The sequence below is a fragment of the Globicephala melas genome, chromosome 4 (assembly GCF_963455315.2).
Source record: "Globicephala melas chromosome 4, mGloMel1.2, whole genome shotgun sequence".
Classification (NCBI taxonomy): Eukaryota; Metazoa; Chordata; class Mammalia; order Artiodactyla; family Delphinidae; genus Globicephala; species Globicephala melas.
The window spans coordinates 145,353,459-145,370,295 of record NC_083317.1 but is presented as its reverse complement, the minus strand read 5'-3'; positions in this window follow the sequence as shown (position 1 = coordinate 145,370,295).

Here is a 16,837-nt window from a genome sequence, read left to right as displayed (position 1 = left end):
GTGTCTGGGTGGGTGGGTGTAAGCACAGGTTGGGAAGGGTGTTGTATATATTAAACACATCCACAGCCTTTCACTCTACTTTCAGTAACCAATTACATGTCACAAGCATCTTTAGCCCAGACTACCGAAACACCCACTAACGCTCTCCCCATACCCACTCTCGCCCCATTGAATCGGGTCTTCACTTGGCACGATGGGTCATCTCATCAAAGCACACACTTTACTACGTAGAGGGCCCACGTCAAGTATTTCAAAGATGTCTGCATTGCACTGAGGATGGCATCATAATACTTCTCCATGGCTCAGAAGACCTTGCACAATCCCACCTCCGCCTCTCTCCCACACTCTCGAATACTGCTTTTCTCCCTGGGTTCTTTTGCCCCTTTTCTGGGGCATCAGGCACATGAACTTGGCTTCCACAGCACTGCTGAAGGTGACTCTGCAGCGTAACAGCATTCCCAGGTGATTCCCGTGCACAGTCAAGTTGTAGCTGATTGAAACCGGTGATCACATTCAGAACTGCCTCTCAGGTCTGCCCTTTCAATTGCTGTACTGTTTTGTCCCTACCAGTGGTTGCAGTGCGTAGGGTAGCAAGGGATTGTCTAAATACATACAATCTATAGATCAGAGCAGATTTAGGGTTACTCCTCTGATAGTCACAATGTCTCACACTGGCATCTAACCTGAGTCTTGCGGGGGGAAGGGGTGCAGTTACAACCAGCATGCTGGGAACTGTAAAGAGAGGTATAGCCTCACCCTCCAGGCGAGCCACCATGGGACAAGCGTCAACAATGCTGCTCTAGAGTGTATGTAAACCTGACCTCAGGTTCCCCCCAAATTAAATGGTATTCATTCTAACTGGTTTATCAATATGTATCGCTTCTGTCATATGTGCCAATAAAACTGACCTGAGTTTGAAGAAAGCCAGTAGGATTCCGAGGTCCTGCCTGTAGTAGTTCCTTCCCGCCGACTGCATGAAGCACTGGAAACCAACAACGGTAACTACACCCACAGCAAAACTTTCTGGCCTTATTTAAACAATAATAATTTGCAGAAGCCAATTACATCTGAACCCCTAGTACATAACACCTAAGTATTCTCTGAGGTCCACATCAGAGCTGATTTCCAGGCTCACTGTCACTACTAAGGAGTCGCATGAAATACTGAAATCCTACCGTGTCAGAACACCTATTTTGAAAAGCTTCCAAGAGCTTTTTTCTTGCTTAATGCATACTTCATGGTAGTGGTTCCAATGCCCTTTGCCACAGCTGAGTGGAGCCAGAGCCAGGCTGCTGCCTAGGAGAGAAGCAATGGCTTATGGGTTGGCTGGTGGCCTTGGCATGAGCGTTCCGCCCCATAAGAATGGCCACATTTCATAGGGACAAAAGCAACTGTGGTTTTAGTTCCAATTGTGGACCCAATAACAAGGCCTCTTAGTATTCACTCTTGGGCACTCCCTTCCCTTTGAATCTGGTCTGGGCCTGTTGACTTACCTTAATCAAAAGAATGCAGGGGGCTTCCCTGGTGGCGCAGTGGTTGGGAGTCCGCCTGCCGATGCAGGGGACGCGGGTTCGTGCCCCGGTCCGGGGGGATCCCGCGTGCCGCGGAGCGGCTGGGCCCGTGGGCCATGGCCGCTGGGCCTGCGCGTCCGGAGCCTGTGCTCTGCAGCGGGAGAGGCCACAGCAGTGAGAGGCCCGCGTACCGCAAAAAAAAAAAAAAAAAAAAAAAAAAAAGAATGCAGGGACTTCCTGGTGGTTCAGTGGTTAAGACTCCATGCTTCCACTGTAGGCGGAGTGGGTTTGATCTCTGCTCAGGGTACTAAGATCCCACAGGCCCTGTGGTGCGGATTAAAGAAAAAAAAATAAAAGAATGCAGCAGAATTGAAGCTCTGGACTTGTGGGTTTAGGAATTAAGAATGCCTGCCAAGTGTCCATCAACAGATGAATGGATAAAGAAGATGTGGCACATATATACAATGGAATATTACTCAGCCGTAAAAAGGAACGAAACTGAGTTATTTGTAGTGAGGTGGATGGACCTGGAGTCTGTCATACAGAGTGAAGTAAGTCAGAAAGAGAAAAACAAATACCGTATGCTAACACATATATATGGAATCTAAGAAAAAAAAATGTCATGAAGAACCTAGGGGTAAGACAGGAATAAAGACACAGACCTACTAGAGAATGGACTTGAGGATATGGGGAGGGGGAAGGGTAAGCTGGGACGAAGTGAGAGAGTGGCATGGTCATATATACACTACCAAATTCAAAATAGATAGCTAGTGGGAAGCAGCCGCATAGCACAGGGAGATCAGCTCGGTGCTTTGTGACCACCTAGAGGGGTGGGATAGGGAGGGTGGGAGGGAGACGCAAGAGGGAGGAGATATGGGGATATATGTATATGTATAACTGATTCACTTGGTTATAAAGCAGAAACTGACACACCATTGTAAAGCAATTATACTGCGATAAAGATGTTAAAAAAAAAAAAAAAGAATGTCTGCCAGTGAGAGCTACAAAATTCTCAGCACATAACAGCTCCATCCAAACCCCTTGCACTAGGAGACTTGACCAAACACTAGCAAGGCTTCTAGCAGCGTAAGCCGTGTCCCTGGAATGATCCCAGCCCCCGCTTAAAATACCTGCTTAAGAAAGCTCAACACCACCAGAAGTTATTGTTTGTTCCAGCCTAAACCTGTTGCTAGAGAAGCTGCTGAATGTCCTCTAGCGCAGTTACTTTAGCGAGCTCGCGATTATAAAATCCTTTTCAGGTGTAAATCTGCTACCCAGACCATTTCTCCAAGGACTTAAGAGCCTTCTCTTTGCAATGCAAACATTCAGGGACATAACTGTTGCTCTAGCACCTAGTTCCTGCGGAAAGTGGATGCCTTGCATCAGCTTGCACCACTGCCTCCTGTCCGTAAAGGTATGAGAAGCTCGTTTCTCTTCTGGGTAAGCGCCAATTAGCAAACCCAGAGGCTTAGTCACTTAGACTTGTCACCCCTCTGTGCCTTCCCCCTAGCATCCCAGCCTTTAAAATCTCCTTTTCTTTCAGTGAAGTTCAGTTCAGCTCATGCTGGACTCCTCCCTCCTGCAGTAGGTATTCCTGAATTAATCTATTCTTACCACTGTAACTAATGCCTGGCTTTGGCATCTCTGGGAGCAGCATCTGCATTTGCTCTCTTTGTAGCACTGAGCTACGCCAGAAGAAGTCCAGATGCTCTGCAGGGAGGGATCCTGAGAGAGGCCGCCTGGGGAGAAAGGAGGAAGCCAACCAACAGGGCAGGTAGATTCCTGTATACAGGACTCTGCCAGTCTGTGCCAGCTGCCCCTGCATGGAGCTGTCCTGGGTGAGGCACCACGTGTGGGTGAAAAAGCCGCGCATCTCACGGGGACACAAGAGCCATCGTTACCAAGTTCAAGCTCACTCTGCTCGCCACACGACAGGCCGGTAAATCGGGAGACGAGGTCCTGAGGCTAGGAATAGCCACTGTATTCGGAAAGCCGGCAGACCAAGAAGATGGTGGATTGGTGTCCCCCAAAACCATCTTATTGGGATCTAAATGCCAGTTTCTTTTATAGAACAGAGAAGGGGAGGAGGTGAGGATGTAAAGTAAAAAGGCCGCGAGTTTTGCAAAATATGTCCTGGCTTGGCCAGCATCGGAGAGGGGATGTGTTAATTTCTTCTCTTCCTGCAACCATTCACAGATGGGCAGGGTCAGATTGTCTCCCTGTGTGCTGAACAAAGCCACATTAGTTTAACATTCAGGCAGAGGGGCAGGGTTCCCTGAGGCAGGCCATTATGTATGATTATAATAACAAAAGCAACAAAAAGCAAAGGTTAAAGTTAGAGAAACAGATTCAATGTGGAGTCAGATTTTGCTCTTTCCTGTTCCACCATCTCTGCTGACCCTGTGTGATGTCGTGACCCACAGAATCGGGAGCAGATGACATAGTTGTGGTTTTACAGATTGGACGATACACAGTCATAGAGAACCACACAGTCACCCATAGACTCCTTTGCTGTGGGGAGAAGAAAAGGCAGTCAGCAAAATCTACGTGTCAGTAGAAGCCATGTATTAGCTGAAATAACACGGACAGAGGAGAGAAGAGATGAAAACACCTTAGCGGGAAGGACCCTAGTGCTCGGCGGCACCCCTGTTCTCCCCCAGGGCTGACCAGGGGCTGAAGCAAGTCGTGGGGTTCCCCAGCTCTGTGGCTCCAGCATTCTGTACCAGCACAGCCAATCCACTCCCTCGGCCATCAACCACCGAAAGGGATTGAGCACCTTTCAACCTCAGAGACGCCTGGGGTCTGTACCGTTCAACCCCCAGGGAAATCAAGATTAAGGGGGAAGGCGAATTCTTCACATTCTCATTTCCACTCTCAAATCATTCCGGAAACTGCACTGACCTGGGAACTCCCAGCCCAAATTAATGACATTTCTTGTTTACCGCTAACTCTACATTGCTTGAAATTTTCTCTTATGTGGCCATGTCGTTATTTTCCTCTGTAACTATTATATTTTTATGTATGCATGTGTCGACTGAAAAAAAATTCATAACCTAACAGTTGAGAATTATGCTTTATTCAGCAGACTTACTGAGGATGTAAACCCCCAATACAGCCTCTCGGAGAGCTCTGAGGGCCTGTTCCAAAGAGGGTACGGGGAGAGCCAGGATATATAGGATTTTTAGCTGAGAAAGAAACAAAACAAAACAAAACATGTAGTCGGACATCAAAAGATTATTGTTAATCACAAAAACAGACATCTCCAGTTAATGATTTTAGTGCTTTTCTATGTATGGGAAGATGCAAGAGTCTGGGCTTACTGAAATCATTCCTTTGTTATGCACCTTAGTTCTCTAGGGCCAGTATCCTATTTTTCTCCATTTATTTCCTGTGAATTCCCTCACTTTTGCAGTGGCTGATGGCTTGATGGCCACAATACCCTTTGTTTACTGAAATGGCAGGTGACATTCTTTGCCCACACTTGTGAGGATTGAAACTCTGAGTCTCTAATCAGCCTGTAATTTCTTGAGTGGGGAGACCAAGGTTTGGATAATTTTCTACCATCTACAGGACAATAAAAACTTTTCTGAACCGATCGAGATATCCAACTGGAACCGCACAACTCAGATGGGACTTGAAAGCGTGGGCTGAAACTGGAACCCAGCCAGAACCTAGACTGGGACTTGAAGCCAAGGGCCGGGACTTGAATTCAGCCAGAAACCAGGGTGTGTCATTTAGCTAATGTATTACAATAAGCGTATAATGAGGCACAAGGTCCGTTGGAAGTCAAATCTGCCGCCATCTTGGACCTAGCTGGTTCTACCCAGTTTATGTTGTATCCTCAACGGTTATGTCATTCTTTTAAATGTTGTGCCCAGCCCCTTTCCCTCCTGTTTCAAAACTTCCAAACTTCCAGCTGGAGGGAAGGACCTGCAGTAAAGAGCAGAAGCCCAACTTAACAAATGTGTAATTGACCAGGTTGAAGAGTATCAAAACTTGGCATTCTGGCCTCAGAGAGTATGACATCATTTAAAGGGACTGAAGCAAATTATCACACAGTAACTTGTTTGCTTTTAAGTTTTCTCTCAGCCCTAACCAGGCTAGAAACTTAAGAAAAGGGAAAGGAAACTGAATTAATGAGAAGCAAAGAAACAATGTATTTAAGCCAAAGATTTGAAAGAGAAATGTACCCACAAGACCAGAATTCTTCCTTCAGGATGTGATGAATGAAGCCATCAAAGCAACCAGGGTTTCTTTTTTAAACTATTCATGAGCCTGGGCCCCACTGAGCATTATCATTAATGTTATTCATACATCTTTCATCTCTTACAATGAACTACAGTTTCTGAGTGAAATTGTCAACATGTGTTAATTCCTCAGGGGGAAAAGTATCTTAGAAACACAGCCTGAGGCAGGAGGCACTGTTCTCACACTGGCTTCCTCCATCACGGCCCATGCCCCTACCAAACATACACATTCCTCTTTTGCCTCCAAAGTAGATGATTCTATTAAAGAGTGAATTCCTAGCTTCCCCGTTTCCACCTGATGCATGACATGGCCTGGGACAGAATTTTGGTTGCTGTTACGTTAGGTGTTTTCATCAGCAAATCCTTGAAGAGAGAAGAGGAGTTATTTCCCAGTACAGATGTGTCTTATGCTTTGAGTAGTTCCCTTAGATAGTGGCAGCTGAGTGTTGAAATTGGGGTCGGGTGGGGTTTATGCTCTCTATGGAGGATGTTTCTCTTACTTGGGCAGTTTAATTGCCAGCCACTCAGAATGTATGCCAAGCCCTGTCAGTAATCAAATAACTTTTGCCCAAACCTGCTTCCCCTCTGAAGCAGCCACCTTGACCAGTTACAGCTCCCAGTGAGACCAACCTTTCCCTCCAGCACTCCCCAAGAACAGTCTTGAGCCATGAGCCAGGCACTTGTGGAGAATTTCCACACAGAGGAAATCCACCTGTCAATAGCGCCATGAAAACCTTAGATAAGCTTCATCGCTATAAGGTGCAGATTTAATATCTAAAGCAGTTATTCCTATGTACCTCGGATTCCTATATTTGGCCAGCACCAGTCTGGGGAGACAACAGGCATCCCTTAGAGCCCAGCTTATCTGATAGAACAACATAACCTTTAGGTCTGATAATCATGCCAAATATTGAATACTTAAAAGCAAATGTTACTCTAATTAACTGCATTCACAGATGACAGCAGCTTCTCTTACTAAAGCTGGCTTGAAGACTTTCCCTCAAGACTCAAATCAGAAGCAGATCAAAAAATAAATAACATGTGAGCATAAAACAGTTTGCACCAGATGCCAGAAAGCTACCCATGACCTTCAAAGGTTAGCAGGTATCGTAGTCTGATGTATTTGGCAGAGCAAGGTGAGAACATAGACAACCCACAGAGCCCGTGAGCCCCTGATGCTGCATGGGCAGTATCCCGGGATAGGATTGTTACCAAACTCAGGTCCGGCTGCTCAGCACTTGAAACTCAATAACCAAGAGGCAAGTGTTGGCAGAAAGAAAAACATTGCTTTTAATCAGAAAGCCGGGGATCTGGGGAGAAGGCAGACTCAGTGTCCCCAAAAACCAACTCCAAAGATTCTGCTTGGCCGTGAAAAGGAAAAGGGAAGTAATCTCAGTTAATCCTCGAGATAAGGGGTCAGAGAGAGTCATTGCCATCCCCTACTGCCTGCAGGCTTGTTGACTTCCTGTGATCTTTCTTTAGATGTTATCTTGTTGGCACAGTTTGCTAACTAGATTACTGAAGGGGAGGCTAGGGAAGAGATCTGGTCATCTGTTTATTCCTTAATCTTCATTTCTACTTCTTTCATCTATGGAAAGAACCAGCAGGTTTGGCAAGGTGTGATCAAAAGATTTGAAAGCTGTGCCAAAGCCTGTGCTTTGGTCACAAGGATTAGACTTGCGCAAACAGCCTCAGGCCAAGATAAGGCAGCTCCTGGAGCAAAAAGAGTGATCAACATGGGGGATTTAACTGTGATACAATATCATCAATACCTTCTAAGTTTGTGTTCCAGCCATGTACTTTCATATATCTTATCCCATTTGCCCAGATACTGGTCTTCTGAAGGATCCAAGCAGGGGGAATTTTTCTATTGCCTTTGGTTCATCTGAAATGCTGGAATGCCTCTGGTTTTCTCAATCTCTACACTGAAGGAGGGTTTTCCAGATCAATAGCTCCCACTTCTGATTCCATGCCATTTGCTGTTACACACTTAGAAATTCTCCTCACCTGAATCTCTTAACATCTGGCATCATGCCCTTTACCTACCCATGTCCCTACTTGCCAACAATCTATAGATCATTCTCACGTTGTCAGTACACACATAAGAATCTTCCTCTTCATGGAAGTAACTGCACCTCATCCTTGTTCTTTACGTCCTCTACCACAATGACCGTCCCCTACTATCCCCGCGAGCAGCTCTTCCTAGGACCACATCCTCGTTACCACCCACCATGGTTCTTCCTGTGAGTTCTTAAATCTCACAGCCCTACAGTTTTGCCCACAACATCCCATCCTTCTTCCTCCATAATTACTGCATTTCTACCAGACTTAATTAGTAGTCACTGAATTCCAGCATTTTCTCTTGGTCTCTCAGCGCCTTCTGCCCTCACACCCTTCCCTTCTCTACCTGAAGTTGATGATCCGTTATCACCTGAACTTACGCTTGGAATTTTCTTTTCAGGTCTGTTATTCTTCTCTTTCATCTGTTTCCCTAGTTCAGTGGGGGACCTACCATCTACCCAATAGCTCAAACCAGAAATCCGGAAGCCATTCTTGATCTTCAAGCAGTCCTTACATCTTGCAGAGCACAGCTTCAAACACATCTTGCATAGCATATCTTCAAACTATCTCTTGAGTCTATTCTATTTATGCTGCAGGGCTACTGCCCTTACAGGAATTTATTATTGCTACACATGACAAAGAAGCAGTCCTCCCTTGTTTCTCAGGGGTTCCCCTCAATCCATCCTCCATGTTATGCTAATGATGAACACATCATGCCTCTCTCCTTTCACCCTCCCTTCCGCAAACACCAACTATGCAGAATTCTACAAAATCTTTTTTCTTTTGTAATTGGTTCCAAAAGGAATTGGAAATGGCTTAAAGAGAAATATACAACAGGACTGCAAAAACAGACAGAGAAAGAGAAAAGAAGACATGGTAAGAAAAAGGTTAAATCACAGGTAAAAAAAAATGTCATAAAAACATGTACAATCGTTTGCTGGGACCCCAAATCTGTATACGCACTTCCTGTAAGCCAGGGCAAAGAAAGAAATCTCATCGGTTACAAGCTTCATCAGATATGTAAGATAAAAAACAAATTAGTTGCTAGTTGTGAGACCTGAGAGAATCATCTGTCACGGTAACCTGGCAGAGTGCTCAGGCTTCCATGCCAAAAATCCTACTTACCCTTCAATGCTCAGACCCAAGCTTTCCTTGTTGTGGGGTCTTCCCTGATCCCACCTCCGCTGCCACCCACTAAAGTCAACCATTCACTCTTCTTCTCTGCCTCAGCATCTTGGACCTGCCCTGTTTACACTAATGACCATACTGAGTGCCTACCTCCACCCTACACAATGGTTTCATTAAGGGAACAGACTCTGCCAAGCTCATTTTTTTGGTTTTTTGGCTGCACCACATGGCATGCGTGTGGGATCTTAGTTCCCCCACCAGCCATGGAACCCGTGTCCCCTGCATTGGAAGCATGGAGTCTTAACCACTGGACCACCAGGAAAGTCCCCTTCCAAGCTCATCTTTGCATCCCCATCAATACTGGGACTCGTGGAAATGTGTCTCAAATGCTTTAGAGTTGCAATGAAAGGGTAAAAGATTTGTGCCTTTTAGTAATTCCTTTGTAATCCAGACAGAACTAAGGCCAAGACTGACGTTTGTGAACTAATTCTAATCATTTACAACTTTGGCATTTCCCAGCCGATCTCTTAGTTTCAACTAAATTCAGCTTTATTTCATACCAAGCGTGTACAGCAAAAAGAAGCTGACTTAGTGAGTTTGTGGGCAAAGGGGAGAAAACAGAAAAAAGGCCAGCCAGCCCTCCTCCCAATACACTGCCTCTGGTCCCAGTGTGGATGACCCTCAGCTCTCCAGATGCCACCTGGTAAATTGGGCTTGGTTTAGGGCAAACCTGATGACACTCCCTTCCTTCTCACGTCAAAGGGTGTCAGACAAGCAAGGCCGGGTCTCAGAATTACCTCCTAATGCAATGGCTGTAACACTGACTGATAACAGCTTTGTCTATGAGCTGAGCTCATACCTGCTACTGCTCTTGCACCACTTTTTTTTGTTTGTTTGCGGTACGCGGGCCTCTCACTGTTGTGGCCTCTCCCGTTGCGGAGCACAGGCTCCGGATGCGCAGGCTCAGCGGCCATGGCTTACGAGCCCAGACGCTCCGCGGCATGTGGGATCTCCCCGGACCGGGGCACGAACCCGTGTCCCCTGCATCGGCAGGCAGACTCCCAACCACTGCGCCACCAGGGAAGCCCTCTTGCCCCACTTTTGTGCATCACAGCTGAACAAGATTTCTGTTGGTCCCTCCCCCTAAGACTGTAATAGCAGAAAAGGACCTAACTCTCATTGTCTTATTTCTGCCCAAGTTCTCAGCAAAAACGGAGGACCAGTAGAAGATACTATCTCACTGATGGCTCTGGTTCCCCTTCCCTCCTGGACACATTACACTTCCCCTCCCTTCTTTGCAGTAGGCAGGTCCATGTAACAAGTTCTAACTTGTGGGTTGATGGTCATCCAATTCTTCACCTACCCTTTCCCTGCTACAGGGGAGATGTAAGCATATGTTCCTATGGAGGTAACATCAAATCAAACCGTCCTGGAATGCTGAGTCACTGCATAGTAGGTGGATGCCCTGGGATTCACCAAGACATTCAGAAGATTTTTCAAGAGCAAGAAATAAACATTTGTCATAGTAAGCCATCGAGATTTTGTTGTGTTTGTTATTGCGGCATTGCCTGACCGATCCTGACTTATACAAAGAGTTTTAACTATCACCGTGGACTCAGCCACTTTAACTTACTTAGGGATAAAAACTTAATTAATCAGAATTTCTTTCTGGCTGCCTTCTCTTGAGAGAATGCACATATAATTTCATTCAACATATATTTTGAACCAAAGCCAGATTCACTAAACTCCAGTTTTTTTTTTTGTTTGTTTATTACTATCTTCAAGGGAAGAAAAAACATGAAAATTTTGTCAAATTGAGGCTAAAACTATTTTCACCTCTTTGATTCCAATTTTCCCAATAAGAAATATCCTTCATATGCCATTACAAGTAATATATAATGATTCATAGATTGAGAGATCATAAGAAAGACACTGAAACCACGTGTTCAGTGTCTTTCTGGAAAGGGTGCATTTGCACATCTCATTCACTTGGAAAGATGTGTGATTCTGGGTAAAAGTAGCAATTTTTTTCCCCAGCGAAAACTCAGCATTTCTTAACACAAGAACCAACAGGAAAACAAACACTGAAAGCTGGCTGGAGGGCCTGAACAACAGTTTTTGACACAATGGGATGGTGTAGATGACAAGCCCTCACTTTCAGGCAGTCAAGAATGGTTTGGTCGCAGAGGCAGAGTTTAAGAGGATTGTTTTTGTCAGATGGAGCAGTCACGTGGTAACCTGCACCTCAGGTAAAGAAATGTTCTGCATAAAAGGGCTGCTAACCGTTTAACGCATTTAATAAACTCTCAGCATGTGGCAGAGTCTACGCAAAACACGAAAAGTATTGAAATGAGCCTGATGACAGGATTCATATATAATCGCCTCTCTCACTTCCTATGGCCTACTTCAAACAGAAGTGTACATGCTTTTTACATTGCCTGCCTGGCATGGGTATTTGCCAGTGAGATTGCATTCAGTATAACCTTAAAAAAGACAGAAGAAACCCCTCTCCTGATAATTAAAATAGCTCCGTATTGTTGAGCTCAGGTCTCAAGCACTTATGGTTTTGATTACTTAAGCCCCTCACTATAAGGTATGGCTCTCACAATCAGAGACACTTACACAGTTGTGTAATGATTATGTCATGGAGTTAGAATGGGGATGTTATACATGGTCAATTCAAATTTTGTCTGAAATAACAGTTTTGAGGGGCTGGAATCTCTCTACATTTTAGGCCCTCAGGCTTAAGATATTTCCCTGAGTTCAGGTAAGTGTATGTAAACTCAAGAATCTGGAGTCAAGATGCTTAACTGCCCATGATAATCGCTAAAATAGGAGCTGAGGTGTCGTTGCAGCTGTTTTGCACTGGGAACTCTGGTCTGAAGAGCCAGGGGAAAGGCCTCTGCACGTGGCCCCCTGTGAGACAGCAAAACTAGACTAAGCACCAAGGAAAAAAAAATGAGACTGATGTTCATAGTGGGTAAATAACTTGCCCCAGATCATGCTGTTTTGAATGGTGGAGCTGGAGTTTGAACCCAGGTCAGACTGATTTTAAAACCTAGGTTTTTCTCCTGGGGAGTGAGAACAAGATGGCAGAGGAGAAGGACCTGCGCTCACCTCCTCTCACGAAAACACCTAAATCACAACTAATTGCTGAACAACCACCATCGACAAAAAAGACTGGAACCTACCAAAAAAGATATTCTACACCCAAAGACAAAGAAGAAGCCACAGTGAGGTGGGAGGAGGGGTGCAATCACGATCCAATCAACTCTCAGTATTTTAAAGATTTCATGTCTCTCTAGATATTGATCTATAAACTTAGGACAATCACAATCAAAATCCTAGCTGGCTTTTTTTTTTTTTTTGTAGTTCTTGAACATTTGATTACAAATTGATATATGGAAAAATAAACAAACAACCCCCCAAATAGCAAAGACAATCTTAAAGAAGGAAAACAAAGCTAAGGAACTCACAACTTTTTATCAAAGTTTATTTTAAATTGCATTAAATCTGTAGATTTTTTTGACATAACAATATTAATTCTTCCAAACCAGAAACACGGGATATCATTCCATATTTTTGTATCATCTTCCATTTTCTTCATCAATGTTTTATAGCTTTCAGAGTATAGATCTTTCACCTCCTTGGTTAAGTTTATTCCCAGGTATTTTATACTTTTTGTTGTGATTTTAAATGGAGTAGTTTTCTTGAATGATAGCTCATTATTAGTATATAGAAAAACAACAGATTTCTGTATATTAATCTTGTATCCTGCAACATTACTGAATTCATTTATTAGTTCTAATAGTTTTTTGCTGGAGACTTTAGGGTTTTCTAAATAAGTTATCATGTCATATGCAAACAATGAGTTTTACTTCTTCCCTTCCTTTTGTTTCTTTTTCTTGTCTGATTGCTGCAGCTAGGACTTCCAATACTATGTTAAATAGACATGGTGAGAGTGGGTATACTTGTCTTGCTCCTGATTTTAGAAGAAAAGCTTTCTGCTTTTCACCATTGAGTATGATGTTAGCTATGGGTTTGTGATAAATGGTCTTTATTATGTTGAGATGTATTCCCTCTATACCAACTTTGATGAGAGTTTTTATCATGAATGGATGTTGAATTTTGTCCAAAGATTTTTCTGCATCTATTGAGATGATATGTGATGTTTATCCTCTGTTTTGTTAATGTGGCATATCACATTGATTGATTCATGGATACTGATCCATCCTTACATCCCTGGAATAAATCCCACTTAATCATGGTGTATGATCCTTTTTATATATTGTTGAATTCAGTTTGCTAACATTTTGTTGAGGATTCTTTTTTTTTTTTTTTTGTAGTGTATTTTCAGGCATAGGAAACAAAAGCAAAAATTAACAAACAGGACTTAGTTACATTTAAAAACTTTTGCACAGCAAAGGAAACCATCAACAAAACAAAAAGGCGGGCTTCCCTGGTGGCGCAGTGGTTGAGAATCTGCCTGCTAATGCAGGGGACATGGGTTCGAGCCCTGGTCTGGGAGGATCCCACATGCCACGGAGCAACTAAGCTCGTGAGCCACAACTACTGAGCCTGCGCGTCTGGAGCCTGTGCTCCGCAACAAGAGAGGCCGCGATGGTGAGAGGCCCGCGCACCACGATGAAGAGTGGCCCCCGCTTGCCACAACTAGAGAAAGCCCTCGCACAGAAACGAAGACCCAACACAGCAAAAATAAATAAATAAATTTAAAAAAAACAAAAACAAAAACAAAAAGGCAACCTACTGAATGGGAGAAAATATTTGCAAATGATATGACTGATAAGGGGTTAATATCCAGAATATATAACCAGCTCATACAACTCAATATCAAAAGAACAAAGAACCCAATTAAAAATGGGCAGAAGACCCGAACAGACATTTTTCCAAAGAAGACACACAGATGGGCAACAGGCACATGAAAAGATGCTTAATATCACTAATCATCAGAGAAAAACAAACCAAAACTACGAGATATCACCTTACACCTGTCAGAATGCCATCATCAAAAAGACCACAAATAACAAGTGTTGGTGAGGATGTAAAGAAAAGGGAACCCTTGTACACTGTTGGTGGGAATGCAGTCACTATGGAGAACAGTATGGAGTTTACTCAAATAACTAAAAACTGAACTACCATATGATCCAGCAATCCCACTCCTGGGTATATATCCAGAGAAAACAAAAACACTAATTCAAAAAGATACTTACACCCCAGTGTTTGTAGCAGCATTATTTACAATACAATAGCCAAGATATGGAAGCAACCTAATAGATGTCCATCAATAGATGAATGGATGAAGAAGATGTGGCATATATATATATATATATATATATATATATATATATATATATATATTCACACAATGGAATACTACTCAGCCACAGAATGGAATTTTGCCATTTGCAACATGGATGAACCTGGAGGGTATTATGCTTAGTGAATTGTCATACAAAGAAGATAAATACTGTATGTTATCACTTATATGTGGAATCTGAAAAATAAAATGAATGAATATACCAAAAAGGAAACAGACTCACAGATACAGAGAACAAACTAGTGGTTACCAGTGGGGAGCGGGAAGCGGGGAGGGGAAAGTTAGGGATGGGGGTTGAGAGGTATAAACTATTATGTATAAAATAAATAAGCTACAAGGATATGCTGTACAGCCTAAGGAATATAGCCAATATTTTATAATAACTTTAAATATAATCTATATTTAAAGTATAATCTATAAAAAAATGAAGTATAATCTATACTTTAGAAAAAATAAAAATAAAAAAATAAAAAATAAATAGATAAAAAATAAAAATAAATAAAATATTTAAATTTTAATTAAATATTTTATTTTTATTAATTTTTAAAATTAATTTATTTATTATTTAATTATTAATTTATTAATTATTAATTAATTTATTTATTTTATTAATTAATTAAATAAATAAATATTTAAATTTAAAATAAATAAAATAAAATAAATAAAATAAAATAAAATAAATAAATAAATAATAAAAAATAAATAAAAAATAAAAAAATAATAAAAAATAAAAAAATATAAAAAATAAAGTATAATCTATAAAAAGTATAATCTATAAAAATATTAAATCAGAATATTGTACACCGGAAGCTAATATAACATTGTAAATCAACTAATATTCAATAAAAAAAGGAAAAAAGTATAGAATGGATAATTAAATTGTGTTTTAGTCAAGCATGTAATACTACATGGCAAGGAGAACCAATAAATAGGTCTTACGAGTAATAAAATGAATGAATTTCAGAAATGAAATTTGGAACATAATGAATCAGAAGAGGCATTCTATTTCTATTCTATTAGAAATAGAATCATGGCATTCTATTTCTAAAAAGTTCAGAAGCAAAACTGATCTATGGAATTAGAAGTCAGAACAGTGTTTACCATTTTGGGAGTTAGTAACCAGGAGCGGGAAGGTGGCTTTTGGACTGTTCTTGGTTTCCTATTTCCTGATCTGTGTGATGGTTGTCTGTGTTCACTTTGTGAAAATTCATTGAACTATATACTTATGAATTGTACAGTTGACTGTATATATGTTACACTTCAATGAAATTTTAATTTAAAAATCATCTTGGGGGCTTCCCTGGTGGCGCAGTGGTTGAGAGTCCGCCTGCTGATGCAGGGGACACGGGTTCGTGCCCCGGTCCGGGAAGATCCCACATGCCGCAGAGCAGCTGGGCCCGTGAGCCATGGCCGCTGAGCCTGCGCGTCCGGAGCCTGTGCTCCGCAACGGGAGAGGCCACAACAGTGAGAGGCCCGCGTACCCTCCCCCCAAAAAAATCATCTTGGAAGGCAGAAGCCCCTCTGTTATTCATAATCACAGAATACCAATGGGAATATACCACTAAATGGGGCTGTGGGGCTAAGAAAAGGTATCAAATAGATGAATGGAGCAGAAGAGTGAACGTGAATATGGTACGGCAGAAAGTGCCAGCATTGGGAAAACTAATTCAAATCTTCTCTTTCCTCCAATTTCTTAATAGACCTCCACTTTCAATATAATACAAGCAATGGAAGAGAGTGTCTTTATAGCTATAAGTATTATTTGCTCAACAACCCTCTGGATAACCTTCTACCCAGCATTCTGTGAAGTTTTATTATTGAACTGAAGGAAAAGGAAGGGATCTCTGGAAATTCCCAGGTGGAAAAGGAACTATATTTGAACTACGTAATGCAGGGACAGCAGTTGCTAAAAACAGCCAGGATACATGACTATTTGCAGAATACTGAGACATATATTTGTATCTGAAGAAATTTGTATTTGAAGAAATGTATTTATAGAAACTTCTATCATGACATCTATTTCAGTCAATAGTGTGATTTTCACAAAATATTTTATTTTATTTATTTAAACTTGAGATAGTAAGTGGCAGAGCTAGGACTAGAACCCAGGTGTTTTTATTTATTTTTTTTTAAATTTTTTTAGAAGATGTTGGGGGTACGAGTTTATTAATTAATTAATTTATTTTTTGCTGTGTTGGGTCTTTGTTTCTGTGCGAGGGCTTTCTCTAGTTGTGGCAAGCGGGGGCCACTCTTCATCACGGTGCGCGGGCCTCTCGCTATCGCGGCCTCTCTTGTTGCGGAGCACAGGCTCCAGATGTGCAGGCTCAGTAGTTGTGGCTCACGGGCCTAGTTGCTCCGTGGCATGTGGGATCTTCCCAGACCAGGGCTCAAACCCGTGTCCCCTGCATTACCAGGCAGATTCTCAACCACTGCGCCACCAGGGAAGCCCCTTCACAAAATATTTTAATCATCAGATAATTTAAATCACTATACCTAGCTGGTGTGAATATACTCTACGAACACAATTACATTAAAAAAAATTTTGCAGAAAG